At 35.0% G+C, this 12,249-nt stretch overlaps 1 long non-coding RNA gene across 1 annotated transcript; it reads left to right on the top strand.

Annotated features, from left to right (window-relative positions):
• Positions 1 to 9,157: 9,157 nt before the first annotated feature.
• On the top strand, positions 9,158 to 10,757 carry LOC132622324 (uncharacterized). The gene is made up of 3 exons (XR_009575864.1): positions 9,158 to 9,222; positions 9,419 to 9,471; positions 10,527 to 10,757. It is a non-coding gene; the product is annotated as an uncharacterized LOC132622324 (long non-coding RNA).
• Positions 10,758 to 12,249: the final 1,492 nt, after the last annotated feature.

Below are 12,249 nucleotides of genomic sequence, written 5' to 3'. Positions count from 1 at the left end.
ACCGTGTACTTTCCCAACGCGGTGCGTGTTAGGGCATTTTTATGGAAGTTAATAATACGTTTTCATACCAAAACTCATCCTTCCTCCTTTTCTTGAATTTTTCGAAAAGGATTAAATATGTCATTAGACTATGCAAATGTCCTTCATTCATAGTTTAGTCTAAAAATGTTCTAAAACTATATGAAATTGAACCAAAAAGCTTCTATTGTTACTTTATTGGGTCAATTATGTACTTTTTCTAATAAATATATTATTTTTTTTCTTTTCAAACACATTTTTTAATAAAAATATTATTTTTAAAGAAACTTTTTCTTGTTTCTTTTCTTTTAAACTCCCTTTAACTAATAAAAAGTGAGAAGTAATTTTTTTTTCTTAATCTCGTTTTATCAATTAAAATAAAATTACTTCCACGTACTTTTTTTACTGATAATATATGTCATATGTGTGTGTGAGAGATCTTACATAGTAACCCCATCATTAATTTCATTTAGATAACGATAAAAAAAATCATAATAAAATAGGAAATATTTTATTTCTTAATCTTTTTCCAAATAGAAGTAGCATAAGCATTTATTGATATAATCCTTGGTTTTAAAGTTAAGATACAACAATCATAATGCCATAAAACAAGAAAATTTATTACATGCTTCAAATAAAAAAAATATCTTAAGATATCATGCTTATCCTACCTCAATTTGAAAAATATTAAAAAATAAAAATATTTCCTATTAAAAGAATTTATCGTTATGTAAATGAAAATTAATGATGGGGTTACTATGACTTATATATATGAACTATATTATTAGTTAAAAAAATACATGGGGTAATTTCATCTTGATTGAAAAAACAAGATTAAAAAAAATTACTTCTCGCGTTTTATTAGTTAAAGGGATTTTTAAATAAATGAAAAAATAAAAGATTTCTTTAAAAATAATATTTTCATTAAAAAGTGTGTTTTAAAAAGAAAAGAAACAATATTTTTAGTAGAAAAGGGGCATTTTTGACTCAATTAAGTAACAATAGGGATATTTTTGTTGAATTTCACATAGTTTAAGGGCATTTAAGATTAGCTGTGGATTACCAGTGTCTTCCAATGGAAATCGAAACAGATTCCACCGAGGTCATCAATATCCTCCAAACTAATTCACCATTATATGTCAATGCAGGTTATGGATGAAGAGGTTGGGGAATCCGATGATCCGACACTGTTTTAGAGAAGGGAATCAGGCCGCACAACTTTTGGCACATCAAGGATCTAGTGAGGAAGAAGAAAGTCAGCACCTGTTTTTGTGTATTCCACCACCTTTTGTAATGAATCAAGTACTAGTTGATACGATACGGAAGAGAAATATGTTACTAGGAATGTCTCTTCCAATGCTTGTAGTAACTTATTAGTGAAGTTGGGTAACCTAATAACCTAATAGCATGATTCACTAAGCTTATTTTTCCTCTAAAAGTATTTATTTTTTTAATAAGTACTTATTTTAAAAAAAAGTGGGATGTTTGGCCAAACTTTCAAAAGTTAAAAAAATAGTTTTTGCCTAAAAACACTTTTTTGAAAAGTATTTTTGAGAAAAATACATATAGAAGCACTTTTTAAAAGTTTGGTCAAACACTAATTGCTGCTCAAAAGTACTTTTTAAATTAATTGGTTAAACACAAGCTGTTTTTAGTCAAAAGCATTTTTTAAAAAAGTACTCTACTTTTTAAAATAAACTGTTTTTAGAAATTTGATCAAACAAGCTATAAGTGTTATCAATGCTAATGTAATCTCTATCTAGTGGTTATAAATAAATAAATAAAATCGTTGGTCAGGTAAAAAAAAAAAGAGTAATGTCAAATAGGATAACAAGGAAATAGTTACCATATTTGTCTACCAATCCTTGTAAAGGAAAATTATTAAATTCATACACACTTTTAAGGCCCCGTTTGGCCATAGATATAAAAAAATTCAATTTTTTTGGAATTTTGGAGTTAGAGTTGGCCATAGTTTTTGAAATTGTAATTTTTGGTGAAATGTAGTTGTAAAAAAGAGAATTTTTTTTGAAAAACAAGTTGTTTGAGTTTTTGGTATTCCGGAATACAACTTCAAGTTGTATTCGGAATTCTCATGACCAAACGCTGATTCCGGAAAAAAGTGAAAACATTTTCCGGAATAAAGTGAATAATTTTTATGGCCAAACAGGGGCTTAGTATATGGAGTATTTACAATGTCAGTTCTATATTGTAACTATAAGTTTTTGTCTTATCTTAAAGATTGAAATCTCACATTTTAAGGGGACTTTACCTGTAAATATTCTTTAGATGACTTGATAACGTAATAAAATACTTTACACTGATAGTATATATAACATAGCCTGTTTGATCAAGCTTTTGGTGGGCCAAAAATATTTATTTTAAAAAAAATGAGGTGTTTGGCCAAAATTTTAGGAAAAATAATTAAGTACTTTTGAGGAGTAGCAGATGCTATTTTTCAGAAGTTGAAAAGTATTTTTTTAAAGAGTGGTCAAACGTTAATTGCTTTTCAAATTAATTAGTCAAACACAAACTGCTTCTCACCAAAAATATTTTTAAAAAAAGTACTTTAGTCATTTTTTTTTTAATTAAGATAATTTTAAAAACTTGACCAAACAAATTATTAGACTCAAAACGAATAGGAGTATGTTACAATCGGAAAGAACCGGTCAATATTGAGTACTACCGTACTACGTGAATAATGGGATCGATAAGCATTTATTCAATATCCAGACAATTATTAATTGACGAGGCTCCACAAAAACGAAAGGTAGTCTACCAATCCACCAATCACTCTCACACTAAATTAAACTTGACCACTTGTAGAATATAGAATTCAAGCATAAATATAACCATTAGTACTGGTAGTTCATTTTATTACTATTGTCTTTACTATGCTTGGTGTGACGGTCAGTCACACTCTTCACGTTCCTCAACGTAAGAGGCGATTGCTTGTGTGAGAGAGCTAATCTCGCGACTTGTTCGACACGCTTTAATTTATCAATAAAAAACACTTCATCACATGCATACAAAATATAAACATAAATTCAAGAGTCAAATATTGATGAGAGTACTATAACAACCAAGTCATTTTACAATACAGAAATATGATCATATCCTACGTAAACCTAGAGCCATAACATATTTCTCAAACAGGTCTCTAGATATTGCCTTTGTAAAAGGATTAGCTATCATTTCTTGCGTAGGTATGTATTGTAAAGTTATTTCTCCACTTGCTACTGTCTCTCACAAAGTTATACTTGATGTCGATGTGTTTGGTTTTGCTGTGATACTTAGGGTCCTTTGTGTATGCAATAGCCGCTTGACTATCACAATATAAAATCATTGATCCTTGGGGATTCTTTGCAAAGCCAAAATGCTCAAAGTATCTCTTTAACCAAACAGCTTCTTGTACTGCAGATGCACAAGTCACGAACTCAGCTTCCATAGTCGAAAGGGCCGTGCAAGTTTGTTTCTTACTTCTCCATGAAATAGCACCACCATTAAGTAAGAAAGTATAACTGGATGTCGATTTTCTATCGTTCCGGTCACCAACCCAATCAGCATCTGTATACCCTCTCAAGTGTAAATCATTTCCACTATAACATAGTGAATATTCAACACTTCTTTTCAGGTATCGAAAGATCCTCTTCACAACTTTCCAATGATTTCTTCCAGGATTGGATTGATACCTGCTAACTAGACCTATGCCATAACAAATGTCTGGACGAGTACACATCATAGCGTACATCAAGCTCCCGACAACACTTGAATACGGAACTCGAGACATGCATGTCTTCTTTTTCTTTTTCAGCCTTTGGACACATGCTAAGGCTTAAAGTAACACCTCTTGCTATAAGAGTATCCATGGGTTTGCAATTATTTATTCAGAAGCGTTCCAAAATTTTCCTTATATAAGTTTCTTGAGATATACTCAAAAACTTCTTGGAACGATCTTTTTGGATCTTAACATCCAATATATAGTCTGCTTCACCCATGTCTTTCATATCAAATGACTTTGAAAGCCATGACTTGATAGTTTTCACATACTCCAAATTATTTCCGGCCAATAAAATATCATCCACGTAAAGGGAAAGAATTACAAACATCTCATTGGACTTCTTCACATAAATGCAATGGTTTTCATCGATCATGGTGAAATCATATGAAATCACCTCCTTGTGAAATCTCAAATACCACTGCCTTGAAGACTGCTTCAGGCCATAAATAGATCTTTTTAATTTGTAGACTTTCTTTTCTTGGCCTTTAACGACAAAACCTACAGGTTGTTCCATGTAGATTTCCTCGTTTGGTGCTCAATTTGAGAAAAGCCGTCTTCACGTCCATTTGGTGTAATTCTAGATCCAAACGTGCAAAAATAGCCAAAAGTAAGCGAATTGAGGTAAACTTCACAAGTGGTGAAAATGTTTCCTCATAATCTGTTCCAGCTTGTTGGGTAAAACCTTTTGCAACCAATCGTGCCTTGTATCTTTCTATTAACCTGTCCGCTTTGCGTTTAACTTTGAGAACCTATTTATTCCCAATAGCTCTACGCCCAAAAGGAAGGTCAACCAGATCCCGGACTTTGTTGGTTCTCATGGACTCCATTTTTTCTTTCATTGCTTTCATCCATTCATATTTTCCAAGACTTGCCAAAGCCTCAGTCATAGAATTAGGCTCATCCAATTCTGTGGGAGATTCCAAGAAAACGTAGTCTTCAATCTATAAGATCGTTTAGGTACACCTTTTTTGGTACTCTTACGTTGTTGAAATTCAAATTCCTCTAAAGGATTTTGGTATTCAAAACTCCCACTTGGATCAGGAACTGATCCTTAATCTATTTGATTATCAAACATGTCTGAAGACATTGTTTGTGATCATCTGAATTCAACATTTCGTAAAGAGGATCTCCTTCATTTATTTCACCTTTTTTTGGAAAATCATTTTCTAGAAATGTGACATCTCGTGATTCAATTTTTGTAATACTTCCATCTTCTAATTCACCAATGAACACATACCGTTTGGAGTGTTCTGAGTATCTTATAAAGATACATTTCTTCCTTTGGGACTAAGTTTACAAACTTGCCAAAACGATCTTTTACATATGCAGCACAACGCTAAGGTCGTAGATCATTTGAGTTTGGTTTATGACCAGTCCATAGCTCATAGGGAGTGGAACTAACTGATTTAGAAGGCACTTTATTGATGTAGGCCGCAATCAATAACACATCTCCTCAAAAAGAGATAGGTAAATTTGTCTGCTCTATCATGGACCTTGTCATGTCCAATAACGTTCTATTCCTCCTTTCAGCTACACCATTCTGTTGAGGTGTATAAGGAATAGTTAACTACCTGGTAATGCCTTTTTCATTACATAATTCTTTAAATTTTTTTGATAAATATTCACGGCCTCAATCGGTTCTTAAAGTCTTTATACTTTTATCTAATTGATTCTCAACTTCATTCATATATCTTCTAAAGCATTCAAGTGCTTCAGATTTATGAGAAATCAAATAGACATAACTGGTAACACTCCGTAAATCTGGATTAGGTGTGAATGTGTAAAACTAGTATTAGGATGATATTTTAGCTATATGAATCAATTCGGGATGAATTCGGGTGATAAACAGTCGTTTTGATGTCAAACCAAAAAGTGAAGTTTTTGAGGGCTTCTAAATTTCGTCCAAGTCTGGAGTGTCACGACCCAACCCCGTAGGCCGTGACTGGTGCCCGAGTTGGGCACCCTAACGAACTTATCCAAATCGAATCACATACAGATAGCATATACTAGCACAATTGTCACACGCTGCCTTAAATTATATCAAACTGTCTCAAACGCATTTCAACACAACCATACACATATATATATATATATATATATCAAAAGCCGACAAGGCTATCAAATGGCACAACGGCCCCAAAACAAATACGAATGCACGCCGACAAGGCTGCCATAGCGAATAGGATCATACAAACACATCTGAACAGAAGTAGGCACACACACCCACAAATACGTCTACAGACCTCTAAACATACCAACCGAAACATATGACGGGACAGGGCCCCGCCGTACCCCTGAACAAATGTATACATACACAGCGAACGAATATATACCAAAATATATGCTCTGAAATGAGAAGAGCACTCCAAACGGCAGAAGAGGGTGTCCTAGACTGGTGGATCACCAAACTGTGCGTCTGTACCTGCGGGCATAAAACGCAGCCCCCGAAGAAAGGGGGTCAGTACGAAATATGTATTGAGTATGCAAAGCAGAAGATACAGAAACAAATCTGAGACATAAACAAAAATAGTAGTACAGAGAATAAGTACAAATCCAACATATCAAAACGTTTACTTTAAAAAATTATGTAAGTCATGCATAGGGTACAGAGGAATATGGTCGCCCGCCCGTCGATGGCGCCATAACACAGCATAACACCGGAAGGTTTCAAATCTCCATATCCCCGTCACATATCATAACACAGCATAACTCCATACACAGCATAACGCCAAATATAAGTGGAACATGGCCCTCTAACGAGTGGCTCGATGAATCATAAACACAGCATAACTCCGGAGTATATCAAAGTGCGCACGACAGCAGAACCGGCCCGGGACTCGGCGAAAGGTGTAACAAAATGCACGAGTAGAGTCGTGAGTAACTATATGCATAAAATCACTATCATAGACTCAAACATAAGTAAAATGATCATACTTGAAATCGGAATAATAGTCATACCAAATTCTTTCAAAAGTTCTCCGAATTACATAAAGGAAAGTCGCGGGACCCACAGACGGGTATTGACCCGAGTCGGGCCCGCCTATGGAAAGTATGCTCATCATATGCCATATAAACTCCTACAAAAGTATTGAAGAAATCCAAGCCTTTCGGTGAAAGATATGGCGTTTATAGTTCGGAATTCTTTAAAACAACTTTTCGTGCAAAGTTTGGAAATCAATTTCTTCAAAGGCATAATGGTTCATATTTCATCACATCATACATAAGAATGCCAAGGAATATATAAGGATCATAATGTGCTCGGATTTTTGAATTTAGAATTTCCTCAAGGCTTATAATCTAGCCTATTGAAAACTAAGGCATGCCAAAAGAAAGAAGGATTGGGCTTTACATACCTCGCACGCACTCCAAGATAGCCAATATAAAGTTAATCCCAATCTACGCCTCGGGCTCCCTAAGGTCTACAAATATTCCAACGAATATCGAACATTAGACATAGGCACTTAAGCCGTTTATTCCAAACTAACACTAAATTCTACAGAAAATTCGGCAGCATTTCCCCTGTAAATAGGCCAACCCGAGAATTTAACTAGTCCAAAATCAACAGCAACAACAACAATAATCAACCTAGCAACTCCAATAACCAATCCGAAAGACAATATAGCAATAGTAACTCTCTTTTACACCATTCGACAATATTCATAATATTCATTTCGACGGCTTACATTCAAGCCACATTATCGCTCATTCATCCAATTATCAACCTGAATCCTTACCATCAATATTCAAGGACACTCTAAACAATTCACCTAATATTTCCAACAATCCCACAATTTTTTCCAAGTTGGCCGAAAACAACCCCAAACCGAGAACAGTCCCCACAACACATTCCTCATTTTCAAATCATGATTTGTATCGACAATTCACAATATAACGATATCATTTTCATAGATATACAAATTACGTCAAACGCACAATAAGCCTCAAATCAGCCCATATACTTACAACATAAACCGTAAGTCATTAAACGTTCATTTCCAACTAGAGTTCATAACGACAACAACTAAAACACTAAGCGATATTAGTTCATCCTTTGTCACACATTGGGGCCATATATACGGCCACACCCACATATATACATATATTGATGATTCTTGGCCATCCTACACACTACAACAATTTAACATGATGCATAAGAATCAATTCATCAACTCAACACCACATAACACACACACACACTTCACACGGCCAACCCACCAAACACACGGCCCAACTTCAACATACCATATTTCACAAATTTCATCCATGTTAACATACTACAATATGCATAAAACATTTATAACCCTTAAAACAATATCAAAACTCACCTTTCTTCTTCAATCCACAAGAAGGCTAGGGTTTGCAAATGGCCACAACGAATAGTTGGATGACTCAAATAACACTTCCACGCTACTTAGGGACCTCAAAATAGTTGATTTGTACCAAAGAAATAATTTTGGAAGGGATGAAATGGAACTTGGTTCTCCATGGTCTTGGCCGTGAGTTGGAGGGAGTTGTTCTCCAACTCTCTTGGTATTTTTCTAAGTGTGGAGAATGAAGAGAGATGACTTGAAAGTCATCTTTTAAGTCCCACAAAAATATCTCCATGTCCTTGGCCCACACATGTGTTGGACCATTTAAAATTGGCCACACAATGTGTGGGACCAACTCCATTATACACGGCCACAATGGCCTTTTGGTGCAAGATTTTTAAATTCCAAATTTATGAATTGTGGTCCCAATTTTCCCTAAGTGTTCAAAGCCAACAATTTCATACACAACTTATGTCTCAAAATAAAATCAAATGGTCAAAAGTCCCAACTTCAAATCCCGAAATGGTCTTGGCCCTAAATTATCATAGTTAATCCGGGTTGTCCCAATGTATAAAAATACGGGTCATAACATGGAGGACTACTTAATATTTCCCATTTTTCAGATAGTTGCGTTGAGAATATGAGAAAATTGAAAGAATGAAAGTTGTACTTCTTTGAAATATCTTTCCAACAGTAGGTCTCCCAGCTCAACCGAAGCTACTTACAAAAAGTAATGACTGTTTTACTGAGAAAAGGTCGGCAGTCGTTCTGATCAAAATTTTGCCTTGTGTGGCACCACTGCATTGTAGGGGTGCCGCAGGTGGTCTCATCCGTGATGGGTCCGCGACGCAAGGGTTCCGCCGCACATTATTTTTCTAGTTTTGAATTTTATAAGTTTCCTACTTCGTTATATTCATTCTCACTTCGTTTTGGCCGACTTTTAGAGAGGAAACAACCCTGAAACTTCCCCAAAACATCTAAGGTAAGTTCTTAATCAATTCTCATCATTACTTCATCATTCTAACATTAAATTGACACTAGTTCATCTTTCCAAACCCTAGATTCTTGAAAACTCAAGAAAGGAGAAAACTGGGGTGTGTGGATTTTGTCAGAAAGGTAAGATTTCTGATTTTTCTGGGATTATTAATGAAGTTTGAGTGTAGAGCATACTACAAAATTATAATTCACTAATGATTTACATGAGGATTCAAGAACAAGTTTTAAGGCTAAAAAACCCCTAGTTTTTCGAATAAGGGTAGAAAGCCCTATAATCGATTAAAGTTCTAATCTTTATCATCTAAACCTAATGTAGAGTGATTGTTGAACCTTGGAAATTCTGTTGCTACCATTTTAGCGGGATTTGAGGTATGTCTCTTTTGAAAACCTTCTTTTGACGTATATCTATTTTGAAAACTTTATTTTGACATATGTCTCTTTTGAAAATCTTCTTTTGACGTGTGTCTTTTTTTCGAACATACTTTTTCAAATGTTAAAGGTGTTGTTTGGTAAGGTTTGTGTGCGTGAGGGACAAGCCCGCATTAAACCTTATGTGTGTTATACTATTATATATATATATATATACATGATTTTTCCTTATTGAAGGATGATTGGAATTGAAATATAAAGCTTTAATCTTTGAACATGGATTACCCCATAAGGGATGCTTAAAATTGATTTCGGAAAGCTTGGATATTTCATGTGGTTTGCTCTATGAACGGGTTTCGTTGAATTGAAATTGAATAATGATTTGAACTTAATTTATAAATCAGTTAATGATATTGGTGTACCCTTATTAATGGGATGATGAACATAACTCACAATGAGTGAATAGGCTTTCATGCTTTGATTGTGATTTGGCTTTATGCTATGATTCTATTGTTTGTGTTTGCCCTAGCTACTTGGGAGGAAGGGTAGTCACTATGGATCCTAGTGGGATTTGCCTAGCCATTTGGAAGGAAGAGCAGTCATTGAGGGTTCATAACCCCGATGTGGTTTTGCCTAGCTATTCGGGATGAAGGATACCCGTCGAGGGTGACAAACCCCGATGTGGTGATTTTATGCAGTTTAGAGAACCTTAAATGGTCGTCCCTTCGTTATATTGATTTGGGCCTGTATTGGCATGGGTTATACTTTGGTTGCCTATGAGTGGCTTGTTGATTATCTTGAGTTCTTGATTGAAAGACTTAAATGTGATAAACGACATAATGAGTTGAAATTGATTTATTTCTCTTTTAACGGTTTCCATTAATGGTGTTACTAAGTTTGATGATTTATGCTATCTCTGAATTTCAAACCGATTTAATTGACATTGTTTTACTGGTCCTTATTATATTATTTTGTTATATTAACTATTGTTCCAGAGACATTCACTGAGTACCCAGTATTCAGGCATACCATTGTTGTTTTTTATGGTGTGTTAGGTAATGTTGAAGAGCAAGTTCGTGAAACTCATGCGGAGTAGGAGAGCTTGCTACTTTTTGGACTATTTGGTGAGTCCACATGCTTATTCGTGGGGCACTATTCTATCTTAGTATTGTTTAATTTCCGGGCTATGTCCCCAAGTTATATTATGTTATATTTATCATCTTAGAGGCTCCATAAATAGACGTTAATTCTGTAGGTAATTGTCGAAGTCACTGCTTGACTCTTTGGGTGTTGCTATGTTATATAACGATACATTTATGACAGACTTCTGCTGATTTTATTATTTGATGGTGATCATGAGTCAGTTAGCTATTCATAATGTATTGATATCATTGTTGAAAGATTATCGAAAGAGATTAGACGTTTATTGATTTTATAAGGAGCTTCTGGAGTTGTTCATAGCATTGGATGTCTGTTACGCCTAAGGTGGGCCTGGGGGCGTGACATAACTAAAGTGCGTGAAATCATCAATAAATGTTATGAAATACAAAGCACCAGATCTTGCCCTCACATTCATTGAACCACAGCTATCAGAATGGATTAATTGCAATGGGGATTCTGCTCTCTTGGCCTTCCCAAAATGGTTTACGTGTAATCTTTCTGGCAAGACAATTTTCACAAGCTGACATTTCAATTTTGGAGAAAGGACCTAAATGTCCTTTCTTTGCCAATCTATTCATTCAATTTTGCCCTATATGACCTAATCTTGCATGCCATGTAATAACATCAACATCATTGTTACTAAAATAACAAGTCATTACATAATAGTCATAAGTTGGAGGATTACAATCTAAAATGATAAAACCATCATAACGAAGTCCAAAATCATAAAAAATGTTGTCTTAAGTAATTTTAACACTATTGCGACTAAAATTTAAACATAAACTAAGTTTCGTCGAATATCTGGAGCATATAGGACGTCATGCAACATCAAAGATCGGCCACCACGCAAGCCCATTTTTCTAGTGCCTATCCCTTTGACTTCAAGCTTTAAATTATTTCCTGCATATATCCACCTTGATCAAGGTGAAACTCGACGGAACTCCATAAACGCTTCTCGATCACGACTTACATGGTCGGTGGTCCCTGAGTCTACAATCCATAAAGGATAAGATTCAGTTAGTAAAACAGTGCTGGATCAAGATGGATATATGTAGGAAATAATGCAAAGCTTGAAGTCAAAGGGATAGGCACTTGCAAAATAGACTTGCGTCGTGGCCGATCTTTGATGTTGCATGACGTCCTATATGCTCCATAGATTCGACGAAACTTAGTTTCTGTGTCTGTTCTTCTAGATCTTGGTTGAATGGTTTCTGTTTAAATTTTAGTCGCAGTGGTGTTAGAATTACTCAAGACAATATTTTTTATGATTTTGGACTTCGTGATGATGATTATGTTGACCGTTGTATAATGACATGTTATTCTAGTAACAATGATGTTAATGTTATTACATGGCATGCAAAATTAGGTCACATAGGGCAAGACCGGATGAATAGATTGGAAAAGGAAGGGCATTTAGGTCCTTTCTCCAAAATTGAAATGCCAACTTGTGAAAATTGTCATGCCGGAAAGATTACACGTAAACCATTTGGGAAGGCTAAGAGAGCAGATTCCCATTGCAATTAATCCATTATGATATCTATGGTCCGATGAATGTAAGGGCAAGATCTGGTGCTTTGTATTTCATTGCATTTATTGATGATTTCATGCGCTTCGGTT

The sequence above is a fragment of the Lycium barbarum genome, chromosome 2 (genome assembly GCF_019175385.1).
Source record: "Lycium barbarum isolate Lr01 chromosome 2, ASM1917538v2, whole genome shotgun sequence".
Classification (NCBI taxonomy): Eukaryota; Viridiplantae; Streptophyta; class Magnoliopsida; order Solanales; family Solanaceae; genus Lycium; species Lycium barbarum.
This window is presented reverse-complemented; position numbering and strand designations above follow the sequence as displayed.